The sequence below is a fragment of the Pinus tabuliformis genome, chromosome 7, assembly GCF_031772625.1.
Source record: "Pinus tabuliformis cultivar Carrire ecotype Pingquan chromosome 7, CPIR1, whole genome shotgun sequence".
NCBI lineage: Eukaryota > Viridiplantae > Streptophyta > Pinopsida > Pinales > Pinaceae > Pinus > Pinus tabuliformis.
Window position 1 is genome coordinate 1,463,399,202 of NC_142293.1, and position 16,528 is coordinate 1,463,415,729.

A 16,528-nucleotide genomic window follows, 5' to 3' on the forward strand; every position below is an offset into this window, starting at 1 on the left:
CAGATCCTAGCTAGATGAGTTTGCCAATGCTCTCATTGAAAATTGTTTAGATTGGCCCAACAGTTCCTGAACACTCTACTTGATCTTCCTCCTGGAAACTGTGCAATTATGCCTCCCAACAGGGATTATCCCCGCAGTTGTCACCATTATCCTGGATTGTGCCAATCTACCTCCCAATGACATCTGCACAGTTTTTCCTGATAGTGCTCTAGAGCCTCCCATCCTGGCCCAAGCAGTTTCAATGCCTTATCCCTCTCCTGACCACCTACACCAAAATAGAAAGCAATGCATCATGTTACACTAGGATATTTTTGGATTTGATGTCGTCTCATCATGAGTAATTTCAGGAATGGGTACATTGATAAAACATGGCACAATGACGAACAGGATGAAGAAGAAACTCATGCTAGAAGACTTGCTCGTAGTTCAACAAACACACGAATCACCTCGAGCAACGAGCAAAAGGGACACATACACATGCACCATCAAGAAAATACCAAGACCATCAAAGACCCCATACACTTTTCCATGCGGAGGTGAAAAATAGGTTACGCCAAGAGCACACCACCACTTAGTAGCACAAAAGCTCAAAACGGACACCACAGTCAACTAGTACATGTCAGCAATGTCATGTCTAGTTGTGTCATGCGTTGACTTGATCATATCACTACTATGGTCCATACTTGTTGTAATCAATGTAATGTAAAGTGGAAGTCCAAGATACCCACATATGAAGCTAAAGAGTCTTGTAAAGTTGAAAAGTCATAGGAAGTCAAACAGTCATGAGGGAAGTCAAAGAGTCACAAGGGTCATCGTTGGGCATTAGTTCCCCCCATAGTATGTATTTTGGGGCTTGAAGCCCGGATTTTGGTCAAGTAATTTAAAGACCTTGCGAAAGGCGGGTGCAGAGTGCGAGAGTCTAGGGTTGTCTACCCTAAAATAATATAATTTAATGTAAATTGTGTCAGCCTACCCATGGTCCGCGGACCATGGGATTTTATAAATAGAGCAAGGCTCTAAGTGTAAAGTCAATCTTAAGTCATATGATGTTCTTGGATGATGAATTAGCTCTAAGTCTGTAAGTCTGAGTCTTGGGTTGTAGTAGTAGGAAGAGGTTCTGCAGCTATGTGCGCAGAGGCCTGATAGAGTTCACAACTGTGTGCGTGGACCTCTGCAGCTGAGTGCGCAGGGGGAAGTTGGGATTGTACTTAAACAGGGAATTAATAAAAGATAAGTTGATTCTAAAATATTGTGTGTCATTGCTTCTGTTATATTTATGCATCTCTTTACATTTTTATGATTACGTGCACTTGTTATGAATGTCAAATGATTAATATTGGGCCCCATAATTAAGTTAAGATCTATAATAATAGCATAGTAAGGATAAAGGATCTAGACAACACCTCTTCGTGCTCTTTACAAAGCTACGCAGAAGTAGTTGCACAAGTTGCGAAGGATAGATGGCTACGCGGAGCAGCGCAAGCGTGCAGGCTCAGTTTGAAAACATCCTAGACTTCATCAAGACATCCCTAGGGTGCAGAAACTTGGTTCCAACACCCTCCCATACTACCTCAAGTGAGACCTCAGTCCGTGCACCGCGGAATGTTGCTAAAAGGGCTGGTAGTTTCGGGATTTGTTTGGCTAAATCACTTATGAACCTGGGTCAGGCCCCTACAAGCCAATAAATGGTTTTGTTTCCAGGACTGGGATCTGCCTAAGGGATGTCTGATTTCGTGCCATTGGAACCCAACAAAGAAGGAAATTGAAGAGTGGTTGGACAAGAAGCTTCACAAGTTCGTGACATAGGAAAATAGAACTCCACAGATATCCAAGAAAAGGTGGCTAGATCGTTACGTATATACGGAAATCCACAAGATCTTCTTCGCATCCTTTCCTTCTGAACTATATGAGTGGATCGCGAGGTTAGACAACAGCCAGGGAAGGTATAAGCTCGACCAACCGATATTGTGGACTCCAAAATTAGTGTGCAGACTAGAGGCATCAGAAGATAAGATTACATGAGCTGTGTACCATTGGCTCGACTGGATAATCAGGGGATTTATTACTGATTTTGCGATAGATACGACCATGAGCTACAGCGAAGTAGAGTGACATTTTCTCAAGGGACTGTGAGGTAAGTACATTAAATCCCTAAATACCTGGATTAAGATGTTGTTATCTGAAAAACAGGTGATGCGAATACATTAATGTTTCGAACGACGCGGAGCGGAAGGATCTACAAAGGTAGCGGGGAATTAGGAAACAGTCCCTTGATTTCACCTTCGTGAGAGAGCGAGGAAGATCTCACTAGGGTCTCTCTGAGAAGTGCGGTCAGTTTGATAAGGCAGCGCATTCCGCAGTTACCACCTCCACTTACGCCACCACCCACCTCCACCAAACCCACAGTTCAGCATGGTGAGCACGATCAAGCTACCCGTATTCAGAGGAGTAGGGAATGAGGATCCGGACCAGTTTTGGTTCATGGTAAGAGTAGTGTGGGAAGCGCAAGGGGTTACAGAAGACAAAATTAAGAAGGCTACATTGGTGAGTGCATTGCAGATTGTGCGTTGGACATGGTATATCAAGCACTCTAATGATCACCCAAATGCAGGAATAGCGGAGATCTAGAATGCGTTGAACAAAGAATTTAGTCGGCTAAAATCAGATACACAGTCAATCATTGGGTACAAAGAGATTGCGATGCTTTTAGGCGAGACCCCCTGGGATTTGTATCAGCAGCTGAAAGTATGATCCACGAGGCTAATATGACGCTAACGGATGTGCAGTACCGTGCATGTTTCGTGGCATCTTTGACACCACACCTGAGGACAACGCTGTCACAACAGAAGCTTTCAACCCAGGCCAAAGCATTGGAAATGGCGATAAGGTTGCATGAAACATCGATATGAGATCTGAGGTTGGGAGTTAAACAAATCCACACGCAACTACAGAATCTCTGCCTGGAAATGTAGAGCTTGAAGCAGGATAGGGCACCGCGGCCAGAGGTGTGCGAGGAAGTGTGGTGCATAAAATGCAAAGGCCAAGGCCACAACAAGGATTATTGTCCGGTATTCGTGAACTACTTGGTAGGAGGGGGACCAATACCGTTGAGACCGGAGGCACAGGCAGGGCCAAGTATGACACCTGTGCTATGGTGCACCATCTGTCAGATTGGAGGAAAACACATGATGGACAGCTGTCATTTGTTGCAGAAGTATATCCAGACTCCCCAGCAACTATTTTGTAACTTCTGCAGGTCATTGGGCCACGATGAGCATACTTGTCACAGCTACGAGTTAATGATGGATCTGACCCTAGCCTATAGAATGCAGATAGAAATGCAAGGCCTCGATCTAGCCATGAGGATGGCGTGCACTGGATTCCAAGGGCGAGGTTGAGGATGAGGAGGAATGGGACTAGGAAGGGGCCGCAGACAGTTAATATGTTACAATTATGGAGGACCAAGGCACTACGCCCGCGATTGTACCAACCCAACAAGAGTATCATGTTCATACTATGCTTAGTTTGATCATGAAGCAGTAGATTGTCCTACATTGATCGCAAAGATGTGCGAGAAAGGGGTACTCCAGCTTACTCCGACTCAAAATATCCAAATGATGAGATTTGAACCACACGAAGAAGACCCAAATGTGAACATGATGCTCAGAAGCGGTGAAACCATAGGGGAAAGATAAGGGGAAACAACCTGAGGAAGATGCATGGGTTCGCAAGGCTCCTATAAAGGAACCAAAGTTTGACCTAGAACGTGCAAAGGAGACATTTATGGAAGCTAAGAAGAGCTTTGTGGAGGCCTCTACTTCAGGTAGTAAGGATCAACCAGAGCCAGGAATGGATCCTTCTATGCTCACTACCTTTTTAGAGACATGCATGAAACTGCTGCATGACAATAAGGAAATTAAGGGACTACAACAGTTGATCACCAGGTGCGCAGGGTCATGGGAACCGCGTGTAGTCCAGAAACTGGAAAAGCATGCATTGCACACTAGGAGGGGAATGAGATTGACAACACAAATTGGCGAATATGAAATGGATCATGTAATCCTAGACCTGGGTTCAGATGTGAATATATTACTGAAGCAGACATGGGAATGCATGGGCAGGCCCACGTTACTGTGGTCCCTTATTCAATTACGAATGGTGAACCAACAAAAGGTTTTTCCCATGGGGAGGTTGCAAGGGGTAACAGTTGATATCGAAGGCACAAGCACACAGACAGATTTTGAAGTAATAGAGATTGTTGATGACAACAACCCTTATCTCGCATTTCTAGGAATACACTGGGCCACTTATATGAATGGAGTCATCAACATGAAGAAGTGGAAGATGATATTCTAGAAAAAGTCCCTACATGTAGTAGTTCTGCTAGACCCAGCCGAAGGAGTGCGCTACACTGAACCAGTGCGTGACGATGAAAGTGACAATGAACTGGATTGTATTTGCGAGATAATGACACAAGACCAGGATCAGGTGAACTCGATTGCAGATGGGAGAATCTCATGGGAGCGTGACAGTTCCTATACTTTGGACTTAGATGAAGAAGTAGAACGCTGGCAGAATCGGTTGCACGAAGTGACAACGCTAAATTGCAATATGATGATTAGATCACTGCATTGCGTGATGACAGAGGCAAGGGAACTGCCAACATATGATGGGGTGACAGCGGCGGATGAATTCCTGGACAAATTTGAAAGCGCAGTATCGGAACAGCAGCGGTACGGTGTGATGGAATGGGCGTTGCGCACAATACCTGAACGATGGTGGAGTACACATTAGAAGACCATTGGAAACTGGAACGACTGTAGAAGACGTATGCGCTGATGGTTTGGAAGTCCCCAGTGTTGAATGAGAGCCATTCAGTTAGGACGAAGCAGCTTGCGTGCCCACCTGTGTCGATGGGTGCAGACGTGTGCTATGCAAGCACATCCCAGACTAAGGATAAAAAATCAAAACTAGATGCGGTAGTAGGAAAAGCGACGCATACCACAAATATTCCACGTCGAAGCATTAAAGAGCTATAAGGAATCATGAACAGATTTTACCAGGTGAGATGAACTAACTAGGATCTGCGCGCACCAGTGGTTCGATGGGCCTATAGGGCCATAAGCAAAAACTGGAACGCGAAAATGACCCCAACACTAATGAGGAGATACGAAACCATAAGAGTATAGAGTAATCCCCCTAAAATAGCACGTGAGGACTAGAGCGAAGAGATTATGCAGCCGTGCGAGGATGAACATATCCAGATTCAAGACGCCATTCGGCGAGGGAACCTTAAGCTTCACAAACTCGAAGAAGATCGGGTACGACTGAAGCAGAAAAGCATGTTAATGGACACGGATACCAGAAAACTGGAAACCAAAATTGTGCAAGCATTACGCATCAACAGAAGGACAAGACAACGTATGGGCAGCCCTACCACTGCACTAGAAGACTGTCAACGAGAATTTCTAGCTATACTACCATGGCTGCGACCGCACTTTATCAGACAAAGTAACCAGGGGAGCACACCGTATAAGGAATAATGTGAGGCACTGACTGGCAAGAGGGTAACTAAGGAAGGCCTGAGGACCGGGTTGCAAGGTGACTTGAAGCCTCGCACCAGTGGTGCGACCACCTGACTATCCATAGGAAGCTTAATCTCAATGCTCCAAGCAGTTGAAGGAGAGCGTGGGACTATAAAAGAGTTTGTATGGGTGCTGCGCGACAAGGAAGTTGCACGCAGGATTAGTATGACGCACAGGTCGAGTACATGCATAAGGGGCTACGCTGCCGTACAGATACGCTAGGAAGTGACTGTTGGTGTCACTGTTCATGACATGATGTCCAATTTAAGGCAATGAGGAGCAAACGGTGGGAAATTAAGACACAAAGTGAGAACTAGACTTGGGACGATCTGTTGCCAATCTCGCACTAATGAGCTGAATATCGGGGGAATGGTCGAATTTGAATTCAAAAGGGCCTATAAATCATAGGTGGCTTTCCACCGAACAACCCTTGGCAATTTGAGAATTCAGTTGTTGCACTATCAATTGGGTATGGACCTAACAAATTTGGGGGCTATGAGAGCAAGTCCATGGTTTGAAACATTGCTAAAAGAGACATAGGATTCCATGATCAGAATGATGTCAACAACCAAAGGAGCCGCGCAAAGCTCTACGCCACCGGTAAGGGATGCACCGGAAATCCCTAAGTCGCCCTGGACACCGAGGCCCAAAAAGGATCCACAGGCAACAAGACCAGTTCGTATGTCTCTACGAAATCCGCAGTTCAGTAAACTGACTATGGAAGATAAGGGAAAGATAGTTAATATTGAGACAGATGATGAGGAGGAGGATATTTAGGCCTTTGTAGAAGAGATTGAACCAGATGAAGAAGTGGAGGAAGACATTCAGCTAGTGCACGCTGCAGCAAAACTGCCCAAATATGTCCCCCCACGGAAAGGGAAAGAAAAAGTACCCAAGGACGTGGATACCATTAAGAACGCACTCGAAACCCCACTCCTCCCAGATGGAATTCTATTTGAGGGTTCAGTCCTGGGCCACGTACCCACAATGAAATTTGAAGATTGGGACCTCACGGACAGTGAAAAGTTCCCACATTTGGAGACTAGCCAACTTATGAAACAAAGCAAGGAGGGGGTAGTTACAGTGTTGCAGCCACGGAAATGGCTACGCGGGGTGGAGGAGGCTAGGCTACTCCACCTACTATGGATTCCGCATTTTCACCGGCACCAATCACGATATTCGTCATCAGGCAACTGCTTTTCCTAGTGCATGAGGGGTACTTGTGGCTGGAGGAGCTGATTCCCATTATGGCGGAGCTGATTCATAGGATTTCAAACCTTCCCTGTATGGGAAGGGACCCCGCGGAAATAGCTGGCCAAAGCGGAGACTTGGCGCTCACAAAAGCCATGAAGAAGAAATACAAGTTAGAGAAGAAGCAAAGGGGTTATGTGATTACTAGCATTCAAGACAAAGGGGTGTGCATAGCCTCTCAACTACTGGCAGGTAAAGTGATGAGAAAATGTCATGGCAATGAGGTACCAGCAACATTCATCGCGCCGGCCAAACAGTGCGCTGATGGGGTACAATTCAGTTGGGTGCAGTTCCTCTGCGAGGAGTTCTTGATGAACTGTAAGGAGGCTCAGGAGCAGGGTAAGGCCTTCCACTACGCATGGTTACTCTTATCCATCTTGCTGGTTGCAGGGGAATTACCAGAGGACAGTCAGTTTCCTCCCCTTGACCAGGACTTGCCAGAGGTAGCGAAATATGCGTCACTCTAGGCAACAAGGCACACCACGCGCATCCGCGAAATCAAGATCTTCTAGATTCTCATGGAGGCAAGCGTACGGATGTGGATCCACAAATGGCCATGCCTATCCTGCATGGTATATGACAGCCTATGGAGCTTTGTAGACTTTAAGGAGGAAATGCACAATGTGTATATCAAGGCGTGGAAGGATCTAGAGTAGAACTGGACTATACTCCCATTCATTGCAATTGATGATGCTATTTTCGCGGTAATCCACTCATGGCCACCTGAATGGTGCGCCCTAGATCTGGCAGCGTGTGATGAGGTAGCGATACAAAGACAGAAGGATGTCGCCAAGTTACTGACACAATAGAAGCAAAATGAGTAGTTAGTCGTGGAGGTAAGGGCTTTTCACGAGGTAGCAAAGGCCATTGCAGAACAGACCAAGGACGCCGAAAAAACAGCATTAGCTGGGGCCACCACAACACAGGAGGAAAAAGGACTGAACCTGACCACAGGACATGGGTCAGAAGACACGGTGTAAGGCGCGGACCCAAGCACCACCTCTACACAATTGAAACGGTCGTGCGGGACGGAACAAACAGGGCCATGGAAGAAGACCAAGGCTTCCAAATCGGATGGGGATCCCATTACACTGATAGAGGGAGATCTATGCAACATCGGTGACACAATTCGCTAGGTCACCAGGAAGGCGGTACAAGAAGCAGTGATGAAGCAACAAAATGTGTTGGGGGTACTCAGGGCACAACTGTAGGGACTTTAGGTGTGACTCCCACAAGAAGGAACAGTAGCCGTCTACGGTGCCACATGTGCATCGGCAATAGAGCAGTTATTGCGGGCCAAAATGACCAACACGTCGCGCTGTCAAAAGGAGCACTGACAGCGGACAATGTGGAGGATAGAGCCATGGTAGGACAGATCAAGGGACTCAGCCTAAACTTGGTTGCCCTTCCGTGGGATATTTTATACTAGCTATAGGACAGAGTGACGACAAAACTCCGTACTAGGGAGGGACACGCAATGCAAATACTAAGTGAACAATGAATCAACATCGAACAACTTATCCTACAACGCGATGAAGTGGTGGTTTGGAACCAACAGTTGGAGCAGATCGTAGAGGAAGCATGTTGTCGCGTCCCAGAATTGGAAATTGTGACAGATCTGCCAGTAGGAATGCGGATCCACAAATTGTCCAGTGGATTCCGCGAGGTGAAGGAGGAAGCTACGAGGATCCAGTTGGACCTCAACCTGAAAATTGCTAAGCTACAATTGAAGGTGCAGCCCTCCACACCCCCAGAAGTCAGAGAGCAACGCGCCGACGATATCTAAAAAGGGTTGGAAGAAATTGAACAGGCAGTGCAGAGCTGCACCACATTATTGGAAGAATCCTTCGGGGCCCTCACAACCTTACAGGAGGACCCCACCATATAGCAGTTGGAAACCAAAGCGAAGGAGCTTCAAATGCAATATGATAGCGTGAGTGGGATGACACAGATAGTGGTCCTAACTCAGCGGCTCGCGAGGTTACAACAGGCAAAGGCATTGAAGGAGCAAGTGGATGCAGTGCACCAAAAAGAGGCAGTACTTAAAGCACGTGTCCAGCCTTGGATTGATGAGGCCTTCCTCATCACAGCCGACATCAAAGGAAAACTTGTGCAAATGAAATTGATGTGTGACCCGAGACAGGGATTTGACCTTGACACTGAGCATTCGGTCGAGAGAGCAGAACGGATCCAACGGATGGCAGAGTAGTGCGCTACGAATCTTCGCGCAACACAGACACAACTGAATGGACTTCACGCAAAGATCAACATGCTAGCTGAGTGACTCGGGATGAGTCACGATGATTGTGTTGGGGGCCTGTTGGGCAACGGATCCCCCCATAGTATGTTTTTTGGGGCTTGAAGCTCGGATTTTAGTCAAGTAATGTAAAGACACCGCGAAAGGTGGGTATAGAGCGCAAGAGTCTAGGGTTGTCTGCCCTAAAATAATATAATTTAATGTAAAGTGTGTCAGCCTACCCATGGTCTATGGACCATGGAATTGTAAAAATAGAGCGAGGCTCTAAGTGTAAAGTCAGTCTTAAGTCTTATGATGTTCTTGGATGATGAATTAGCTCTGAGTTTGTAAGTCCAAGTCTTGGGTTGTAGTAGTAGGAAGAGGCTTTGTAGCTGTGTGCGTAGAGGCATGATAGAGTCTGCAGCCATGTGTGCGGACCCCTGCAGCTAAGTGCGCAAGGCGGAGTTGGGATTGTACTTGGACAAAGAATTAATAAAAGATAAGTTGATTATGAAATATTGTGTGTCATTGCTTCTGTTATATTTATGCATCTCTTTATAATTTTATGATTGCGTGCACTTTTTATAAATGTTGAATGATTAATATTGGGCCCACAATTTAGTTAAGGTCTATAATAATAGCATAGTAAGGATAAAGGATCTAGATAGCACCTCTTCGTGCACTTTACAGAGTTGCACGGAAGCAGTTGCACAAGTTGCGAAGGATAGACAGTTGTGCGGAGCAGAACAAGTGCACAGGCTATGTTCGCGAACATCCTAGACTTCATCAAGACATCCCTAGGGTGCGGAAACCTGGTTCCAGCACCCTCCCATACTACCTCAGGTGAGACCTTAGTCTGCGCACCGCAGACTATTGTCGAAAGGGCCGGTAGTTTCAGGATTTGTTTGGCTAAATCACTTCTGAACTTAGGTCAGACCCCTACAAGACAACAATCATTTACTCCCCTTGGCTCTAGTAACCCCCTCATTATATGAGAAAAGTAATTTTCATCTTGTCTCATCCGACATAGCCTTGAGAGTCTGTAGTCTGTTCTTTGAGGAGCAAGGAGTGGCTCCAATGTCCTAGTACTAGGACTAGTGATGTATGGTGTACAGATGTGTCTTGGAACTTTTGCGCAATTGAGAAGCCTATCTTAGTCCAGCACATTTTCACGCATGTTTTTTATCCATTTGTAAGACTATTCTTTAAATGTTTGTAATGCATGTTTGATTAACCTATACTAATATAGTTGAACTACCTTGGTTATTTTAGTAATCATATTGTTGAAAGTGTGTTGTATTGTTTATCAATGTTCTCTTGTTCGTGTGGACTACTCTGCCAGACATTAGAAATATCATATTTGTGTTTTCTTGGTTTTTAACGGCCATCACGCTCATGTGGACTATTCTGCTGTATGGTTTACATGTTTTCCCTTGAACCTTGGTTCTCACGAGTACCTTGTTTTACACTTGTATTTCTTCCTGGGTTGGGACCATTCCCTCTCATCAAGAAACTCACTTCACCTCCCCCTTTTGACAGTAAGAGAACCAATACATAGAGTTACACTAAGTGCTCAGGAGGCATACTCACATTGTTTTCTTGAAGTTACAAGCATAACACTCTCATGTGCTGAACAACAAGAGCTAAGGCAAATCTCTAAGATAATGGAAACATGGCCATCATACATGATGGGACTCTTACACCAAATGATGTGAGGTCTAGTTGGGACTTCATGCTAGGGGAGATCCCCTCAATGTTGGTGGGTCCAGCACTGTCAAGATTTCTGGTGCTAAAACGAGGGCTGCTAGTAGTTTATGGCTAAATGTCCTCTCAACCCCACACATCCATCATCTAGTCAAGGAAGTAACACGAACTTCCTCCCTCCCACCCCGAAACTCTAAAGTTGGTTACTCCTCACCTCCCAAACCCGAACAAGAAATTTCATATCACCACCTTCGCTCTATTTTTCCCATCACCCGTCGATTTTCCAAAGCTATTGGAATGATTCCAGGAGTACACAATCTTCCCTCTTCACAAAGGAAGAAAAATACTACACCCACATGAGTGTTAGTCTCATCTGTTGAAGAACTAATCGTCGCCACTCTTGAAGAGCTGGCAGAAGCTATTGAGAACAAAGAGGAACCTCCTATTTTCCTACAAGGAGAAGAAGTTAACAACATAATCTTGAGCTCATTTTTTGGGGGAAGTTTCAAAGAAGACAGAGGCAGAGATGAACCAACAAATTTGGACGCTGAACTGTCTGATTCAAAAGAAGAGGAGTACAAAGAAGAAGACAATATGGTTGATCAAAACCTGGAATGGATGACACATGGTCCATTGGCACTCCAAGGTGCCTTGCACAAGATTCCAAGGCACACAAAGAAGTTATTAGTGAAGTATGAACCTAACATAGTAGTGAAGGCATAAGACCTTTTGGACATGTTCTACCTACATCTATAGACACTCAAGATATGTTGTGATGATGTTGCATGTGGACTATTTCCATGTACCTTTGATGGAAGAGAAATTTTATGGTACCACAACCTTCCTATCAACTCCATTCGAAACTGGGGGATGTTCAAGAGAATTTTCCTTGAGAAATTTGTTGATGACAAAACCCATGCCGTGTTGTTGAAAGAATTGGGTAGTCTTAAGATGGAGTCGAAAGAGAAAGTGAAAGACTTTAATAAGATCTTTAACCATATCTTGAACAAGTTCATTGTAGATACTAAACCTAATGACTCCATCACAATCAAATACTAGACGTATGCACTACCAACCAGCATTGCACAGTTTGATAAGCGAGCTGTGAAACCAATGCTTTCTGAAAATTGCCAAGAAGTAATTTATGTGGAGAAAGACCTGCGCACGATTGGAGTTATTGTATATGATGAACCACTAAGGACTCCAAAGATGCAGGAAAGAGGTCTCAGACTACTGTGAGTAAGGTAAAGGAAAAGGAAACAAGTGAAATTGAGACCGTTACTTGTCAACTCAAGTCCATGATGACTGAAGTAACAAAACTCAAGCAACGGACAACCAGAACAGTGGTGAGAAACACACCTCCCAGTTTTACACATAGGAAGAATGTGAAATCAGGTAGCAGTAGTAGTGACCTGGCTAAATCTATGTAGATTTCAAATGTTGTGTTCCAAATGGACTTTATTGTGAAGGATAACTTCTATGAGTTCCACAAAGCATGACATTCAAAGAAGAATTTTCCAGTTTGGAACCAAATTATGGGCATAGTGGCTTCAAGGATGAATGATCATTTTAATGCCAATGAACAGGCTCAGTTAGAAGATGAAGATGATGAAGAGGATGCTACATCTAATGAAGCTCCAAGTTCTGGGCATGTGGTTAACATGTATCAATGTCCTAACATTCCCCAAAAGAAAACAACCACCAAGAAGGAGCCCCCAAAATAGAATGATCGATACAACTTGAGAAGTCAAGGGGCTCCTACTATGATTGACATACCAAAAGAGAAATACAAAAAAATGATTAGAAAAGTTGATCCACCAGCATCCTCAACATAGAAAACACAAAGAAAGTCTAGGAAGATAGCTACAACAAAAGATGCATCCATGAGCAACACACTTCAAAACACCCCACCAAACAGTACAAACACAAGTCTTCCCCCAGATAACTCAGTGAGTCTTCCCACTTTGGATTACAATATTGTTGAAGACATGAAGAAGACCCATGCCAACATCTCTTTGTATGAGCTTACCAAGCTCACGTGTCAGTGGGATATTCTTTTGTGTGCACTGGCGAAAACCTCTATAGACAATGTTTCCCCTTCTAGCAAGGGACCGAGTAAGTCTCCTAGATCACTCGCATCTCTACTCAATGTACTCCACATGGAAGAAGCAAACTCGCTCTTCCCACCATTTTTGTTATCATTCGAAATATTCAACTTCAATGTCCACAACTGTTTGGTTGGCTCTAGCACATTAGTTAATGTGATGCCCCTCTCCATTGCTAAATAGATCAATGTGCAATGAGTAGTACAACCGCGTAGATCATCCAACTTGAACGAACAAGTGTACCATCCAATGGTGAACTTTGGGATATGATCATCTGCTTATCGTCTGATGGATCAGTTCACCAATGCATCAACATTTTGATCATGTACATCCCAGAAGAATATGGCTTATTGCTTAGTAGAGACTGCTCTAGCAAGTTGCAAGGATATTTTGCTACAGACTCGTCACACTTATAGCTTCCATACCAGGGTAGAAACAACTAGAGTCGAGTGTTGTTGGAGAGATACATGAAACAAAATGTTACTCCCTTCAATGGTCAGAATGAACCATTAGCTTTCGCAGAACTTCTGTTCAAAGATTTCCTTCTAGAAACATAGATGGGGTGTTATCTTGCAGAGCCAAGCCCCACCCCACCAGATACACAATTGGGTCTCCTTAATTTCCCAACTATTGAAAAATAAACTTGTACAGTACTTTGTAATAGTAGTAACAATAGTGTTAGCAGTACTAGTGTAGCAAGCAGTCCTTGTATAGACAACTTGTGGACCTTATATTTTGATGGATCCAAACACAAGATGGCTTTGGAGCTGAGTGTGTTTTGATTGACCCAAGGAAAAGAAAACACTTAGTCTCAAGTTTCTTGGATTTTGAGTGCATGAAAAATATTGTCGAATATGAAGCACTCGTCTTGGGTTTGTACAATTCCCTCAGCCTCAACGTTGTTATGCTAAAAGTGGTAGGTGATTTACAGGTTGTGGAATGACAGGTACGTAACATGATGTTGATTGCTATGTCTTACTTGTGAGTTTGTTATGGAAATTTTGAAGGTTTTTCTTTGTGTGTATGAGTTGTTTTCGCCCTGTGAACATTTGTCACACTCACATATAAAGTTGTAAACATTTTCACGCAAGTTTCGTCACGGTCATTTGAAGATCTATCTCAAGTGTTGCACTTGTTGCTCTTAAACTTTGAGTCAGTCCTACTGAGCACATGCTTTTCTTGTTGGTCTAAGGTGTCGTGTCGTTAAGTCATGCTAAGTGTGTGCTCACAATGTCATGAATGCATAAGTTCACTTGCTTTCACACTTAGTCATTTTTCCTGAAAATCTATCGACTAGCCAATCGTCCTTCAATCGGACCTCGATCTCAGTGACCTTGCACTGTTGCCCAGAACTATGCAGAGCTTGAGGCTATCCTCTGGCCAACCTGTATTATGAAATTCCATAAATGGGCCAACTGTCTGCCCCTCAGAAATGTGTAGAAGTTGTCCCAGAACTCGATTTAGTTTGCACTTCTCGCAAGATCACCCATTAAACTTCCCATTGGTCAACCGGAAAAATGACTTGAGTTCTGACCCAGGGGCATTGATCTCCAAAACTGTGCAGAACTTGTCTAGCCTGACTGCCTTGCACTAGTTGTTGAAACTATGCACACATGTGGGACATGCCTCTACTCCCTCTCACTGTACTCTCCTAGGAAATTGCGGAGATCTGACAAGTAGGCTTCCCTACTGGCCTGCTCTATTCTCCCTCATAAAATTGTGCAGATTTATCTATCACCTACCCTTCTTCCCTTCTCTGCAATCATCCCATAAATTGTGTAGTTATGTCCAGGAGCCCCCATTGCCTGTCTGAGACTATCTCACAGAATTGCGCAGTTTTAACGAGTAGCTCCTAAAGCCTAATCCTGTTCTCCTCTAGAAAACTGTGCAGATTTCCTACCAGTGCCTCCTGCTTCCCGCTCTATCTTCCCCACAGAAACTGCACAGATCCTAGATGGATGACTTGCCCAATGCTCCCATTGAAAATTGTGCAGATTGGCCCAAGAGTTCCCTGACACCCTACCTCGTCTTCCTCCCGAAAACTATGGAATTTTTCCTCCCAGTTGGTATTTTCCCTACAACTATCACTGCTATACCGAATTGCACAAATCTACCTCTGAGATACATCTGAATAGTTTTTCCTGACAATGCTTGGGAGCCTCGCATCCTGACCCGAGGTGTGCTCTGCATCGTTTCAGTGCCTTGTCCCTCTTCCAATCACCTGCACTGAAACATAAAATAATGCATCATGTTAGACTAAGGTATTTTTGGATTTGATGTCGTCTCATCATGAGTGATTTCAGGAACAGGTACGTTGATGAAACATGGCGTGATGAAGAAAGGGATGAAGAAGAAGCACATTCTAGAAGACTTTCTTGCAGTTGAATGAACGCATGAAGCACCTCAAGCAACAACAAAAAGGGACACATACACATGCACCATCAAGAAAATACCAAGACCATCGAAGACCCCACGAAATTTTCCATGTGGAGGTGAAGACATGTTACACTAAGAGCACACCATCACTCAGCAAGACAAAAACTTGACATGGACACCACAGTTAGCCAATACATGTCAAGAGTGTCATGTCGAGTTGTGTCATGAGTTGTCTCCACCGCATCACTACTGTGGGCCATACTTGTTGTAATCAATGTAATGCAAAGTGGAAGTAAAAGAGACCCACATATGAAGCTGAAGAGTCATGTAAAGTTGAAAAGTCATAGAAAGTCAAAAAATCATGAGGGAAGTCGAAGATTCACAAGGTTTAGTTTCTCCCCTTGGCTATATATACCACCTCATTGTATGAGAAAAGAAATTTTCACCTTGGCTCCTCCCACATAGCCTTGAGAGTCTGTAGTCTATTCTTTGAGGAGCAAGGAGTGGCTCCAATGTCCCACTACTAAAACTAGTGATGTATGGTGTACACATGTCTTGGAACTTTTTCTTAATTCAGAAGCCCATCTCAGGCCAGCATATTTTCACGCATGTTTTGTATCCCTTTGTAAGATTATTCTTTAAATGATTGTAATGCATATTTTCTTAACCTGTAGTAATATAGTTCAACTACTTAGGTTATTTTAGTACTCATATTGTTGAAGATGTGTTGTATTATTTATCACTATTGTCCCGTCCGTGTGGACTACTCCGCCGAACATTAGATAGAACATATTTGTATTTTATTGGTTTTTAACGACTTTCAACCCCATGTGGACTATTTCGTTGGACAGTGTACGTGTTTTCCCTTGAAATTTTATTTTCACGACTATCGCATCCGCTGTGGACTATTCCACTAGATGTTGGACAAACCATTGTTTTTGTTCACATGTGTTTCTTCCTGGTTTGGGACTATTCCCTCTCATCAAGAGGCTCACATCACCTCCCCCTTTTGACAGTAAGAGAACCTAGACACAGACTTACATTAAGCATTCACCAGACATACTCACCTTGCTTTCTTGAAGTTACAAGCATAATAGTCTCTTGTGCTGAACAACAAGAGCTAAGGAAAATCTCTAAGATAATGGCAACTAGGCAATCGTACTTGATGGGACTCCTACACCAAATGGTGTGAGGTCTATTTGGGACTTCATACTGGGGAGATCCCTTGAATGTTGGTGGGTCCAACACGATCAACAACATGTAATGATCTT